The 4,384-nt window shown below is 54.5% G+C and overlaps 1 protein-coding gene across 1 annotated transcript in view; it reads right to left on the bottom strand.

Moving 5' to 3' along the window:
• LOC102418338 (metabotropic glutamate receptor 5-like) overlaps nt 1-3,771 on the bottom strand; it is a gene marked incomplete at its 3' end in the record, with an annotated part of 19,688 nt that extends 15,917 nt beyond the window's left edge. The window contains exon 1 of the mRNA XM_023748532.1: nt 3,586-3,771. The remainder of the gene's footprint in view (nt 1-3,585) is intronic.
• Nucleotides 3,772-4,384: the final 613 nt, after the last annotated feature.

Here is a 4,384-nt window from a genome sequence, read left to right as displayed (position 1 = left end):
GATCTGTCCGGAGTGCTGAAAAGGCTGGCGAAGGCTGGAGACTTTGTGGCATGTGCATTAACCTGATGAGTTCAGGGAGCAGAGTTTTCAGATCCCCAACCAAAGAGCCTTTTAAACAGAAATCACATCCATAAAGGACAGAAATGGTCACAACTGATTCTTAAATGTGTAACTACAAAGATATACAGGAGAAATTAAAGAAGAAAATTTCCTGTGCGTCATGAGGGAAATAAGGAATACAAAGCACACTTAACAAGAGGCAGCATGCCCAAACACTCCCGACACTCAAAGAATGTCTAGAATGTTGTATAACTAAGAGGATTCCACAGAAAACTGCAGCTTCTTCCCACTGGGCGGAGGGGATGCACGTAGTACAAGGCAACGCTTGCTTGGCTGCCTCACATGGCCAGTGGCCAGCATCAAGGATACAGATTAGCTCTAGCTCAGTCTCTAGGGACTCTGAACAATAGAGCAACATGTAGGGAATGAAGAAGAGGGTGGAAGGGAGACTCTGCCTTCCCACTGGCCTGTGCCAATTGCTTAGCGGGAAGTAAAGTGTTGGAGAATCTATCTGCCTGGCTACTCAAGTTTATAGTTCAGCTGAGGCATAACCAACATTGTGCCTAAATAAGCACAAAGGCCTGTTAACTTCTCCTCAATTTCCCATCACCACAGCACCTGCTCCGGAGGGAAATGGGGGCTGTAGGAATTCCAGCACCAGTTCTAAGGGCCCTCTCGGCTGACTCTGCATGACCCTTTGTGAGGTCCCAAGTACAGTGGTAGGCTCTGGGCAAGGGCTAGCTGCGGGCCTGCCCCAGGTTGGGTTCATTCCCCTGGGTGAAGTCGCTGTAGCCTGGGTGCCCTGCTCGCCATGTCGCTCAAGCTGCCACACTGGGGTAACTAGCAGGCTTTGTGTCCGAAGGGAAAGGTACATCCATGGGGGAGGGAAAAGCGGGAGGACTCAGACGGAGGTTTAGAAAGAGGCTCGCTAGCCTGTTGGAAAAAGCCGTGCTTTCAGCACCACCCGCTGTCCCCACTCTTCCGCAGCAGGCGCCAGGGTCGCAGCAGCTAACCGAGCTCTCTCGGGAAGCGACTCTCCTTCCTTCCCCTCTCTACCTGGGCTTCTCTCCATTCCGAGGGATCCCTTGGGTGGTTTGGGGCAGCTCAGCCTGCATTCTAAACATGCGCGCCTGGCTTAGGGAGCGGGAACTCGGATCTGAAGGCATGCAGGATCCCTTTCCCAACCTTTGCAGTACTTCCCTCCTTTACCCTATCGCTTTCACCTTTTCTCCCAACAGGTTTAACTAAGGCAGCTGCAAATGGAGCGGACTTCAATCTCCAGTTCTGACCACCCCTCCTCCTCCCCTCCCCCTCCTCCCTCCCCCAAACCAAACTGTGAGTTACCCAGCAAACTGACAGCTGCTACATCCTTCCCGCCCCGGGGACTCTTGGGCACGGGGACACTAGCAAGCTTACCCCCCAGTTGGCCACGCCACGGGCAGTGAGGTGCGGTCTAGCTAGCCCCCATAAAGTTGGGCCTTGTGGATCACAGGGGCAGAGCCGGCTTCTCCAGTTTCTTGTTCCCCCCAAGTAGATCTTAAGCTCATCTCCTGAGCTCAGTGAGCGCCGAACAGCAGAGCTGAGGGCGTTGTGTGCAGCAATGTCCCTGCTACTGAGAAAGGGGGGAAGGGGGAAGGGGAGAGCGCGGAGGAGGGGGGGTGGTAGTTTGTATTTATAGAGAACAGAGTTCTCAGCACAACTTTTTGGTGCCACCAAGTGGCACAGTGAGTTCCTTTAGGAACACAGACTTGGGGTTGAGTCTGGATAAGGTAAGCCAGCTCCACTGCCAGCTGCTCACATGGGGGACTTGAGGTTTCCCATGTGCACCTTCATATCTCAGCACCTGGGATGCAGATCCCTAGGTTCTAAGCCTGCACCTGTGGAAGGGGTGCCTGTGCCCTTTTCAGACAAGTGCCAGAGGCGTCGGGAACACTGGGCAGATGCCAGTCCCCGCCGAGGAGTCTAGCCACCCTTCTCTCAGAAAGGATATCCGTTCCCTTCTCCCTCCTGAACCCTCTGCCCAGATTACAGTCTCCTCGGATCTATTTCTAAAACCTTCTTCCTCCACCCTTAGTGCGCAGTCTTTAAAGTAGGGTGCCATTGATTTTCCTTGTGTTCGAATAGATTCCAAATTCTTTCCCAAGCCCTCACATTTAAAGAACTTCACAGCTTGCTACCAAACCTCCTTCTTGAATTGCTACCTTGAAAAAAAAAAGCATGTGATTTTAGCTCTGTGGATCGGAACCCCTCCAAACAGCACTCAGAACTCCAGGTTCCCTTGGCTACGGCTAGGTGTCCAATTGTCCTGCTCACCCATTTCTACAGACCTCCCGGCACGCATGACACCAACCGCACAACCAGGAGCTTACAAATGCCTTTGACACTTGGAGGGGAAATGCCCTGAAACTTCCATGATCTGGATTTTCTGGGTGCTCTTCCTTTCTTGTATACAGATCCTCAACGCCATACAGTCACGGTTACTGCCTGGGACCTTAGTGTTCCAAAACACCGAACAACATCTACACTTTGCAGATGGAGTAACTGAATACACAAAGGTTAAGGAACGTGTTCAAGGTCACACATTTCCCTTGACTCCAGCCCAGGGACCACCCAGGGGGCAACTGAATGAACACAAAGATACCAAACCTGACTCCAGGCTCCTGCTCCTCTTCCTCCCAACACAGCCCCTTCAGGCATATTCACTCCCTTCTCTTCCCTCTCTCTCTCTCCCCACATCCCTCTCTCGGACCCCATCCTTTGCCAAAGTTCCATAAAGGAATCTAGAGTAAGGATGTCTCCCTAGCCCCATTTGGAGTACATGAACTTGAGCTCAAAGGGCCAGAGTTGCATGTAAACCCCCTTAAAATGGCCCCCTGCTCTAGAAAACCTCTTCCTCCCGGTAATGTAGTCATGGAAGTGTCATTTTATAAAGGGAACACTGGCATTCATCCCCAACAACGTCCCCTGCTTGCTGCCTCTTTTCCGGGGGAAGCAACAGCAAATGCTTCTATAATAGCCCCCCTCCCAACACCCAATAGCCTCAAAGACAGCGCAGCCCCCCTCCCTTGATAAATGCACCCCTTTGTGCACATGCATCGGTATGAGAGTGAGAGAGAGCTCGGTGTCCAGACGCCTCCTTTGGTCCCGATCTCTATTTTCTTTTTCTCCTCTGATATTTTTCAGTTCGTTTTCTATGGAAACGAGCCCACTTGAATCCCTCACTCGTGCAAAGAAGAGCAAAATGAGCTTCATCCACCCTCTCATTGGAGCGACACGGCGGTAGCTGGGGCTCCCGACTCGAAAGGCAGGTCTGATCCCCACCGCACACGTCCTTGCGGGGTGACTTTTCTAAACTTGCAGGACCTCCCAGAGTCCCTGGCTCCACCGGTTCTCCACCTGCCCACCACCTGCCCGGCTGGGTCCGCGGCCCGCGCTCCCGCCCCCGGCCGGAATGCTCCCAGCCCCGCGCTGGGGGAGGGGCTCCGACACAAGGCTCACAAGAAAGAAAAACCGCGCGGTGCTTACCAGCTGCGCACCCTGAGCCGGGCGCCCCGGGCTAGCGGCTCCCCGCGGGCTTTCCTGCGCTCGGGGAGCGGCCTCGGCGGCGACGGGAGCGCTAGCGGCGACGATGGAGGCGGCGGCGGCGGCGGAGAGCGCGGGGCCCGCGACGATGGCGCTCGCTCCTCTCCCGCGCCAGCGCCGGGAGCACGTGCCGCACTCGAGCGGGCGCAGCCTGGAGCGCAGCGCAGAGCCGGCTCCCGCTCCCGCAGCGCGCAGCGGGACGACCGGGGCGCAGGCTCCTCGGGGGACAAGTGTCTGGAAGCCTCCTCGTCTCGGGGTGCGGACGAGGGTAGCCTCGGGCTCCCTCTGCAGCTCCTCTGCTCCCCTCCAGGAGCCGCGGAAGAAGAGCTGTGTGGGGAGGCGTGGGTGGCGTGTCACTCAGAGAGAAGCTGGGGGAGCAGGTACAGAATAGGCTTCTCTCTGACGGGGGCACTCGAACCCCTGACGGTGTTGGGGAGAAGGGGCGTCACTGCCGGAGGGCAGAGAAAAATCAGGAAGCCCGGAAACCCGTAGTCAGAGGTGTGAGCGGTTGGAAAGGACGGTCTCTTTCATGGCATTACTTATTAATAGTGCCATTTTGCATGTCTGCACTTCTTACAAACCATTCTTTCTACGTCCATTAAAATTTCTCCCTCCGAAGCAGTTAAATATCTTTTACTTCCTCACATGACTTTGCTTCCCTTCTCCCACCACCCCTATAACTCACCGAGACTGTAAATAATAATAATAATAATAAATTCTGAGTTAATCTTTAAATCCAAAA

This window comes from Myotis lucifugus, unplaced genomic scaffold, assembly GCF_000147115.1.
Source record: "Myotis lucifugus unplaced genomic scaffold, Myoluc2.0 scaffold_1511, whole genome shotgun sequence".
In the NCBI taxonomy this organism is placed as follows: domain Eukaryota; kingdom Metazoa; phylum Chordata; class Mammalia; order Chiroptera; family Vespertilionidae; genus Myotis; species Myotis lucifugus.
Note: the sequence above shows the minus strand (reverse complement) of the source record. Positions and strands in the feature narration are given on the sequence as shown.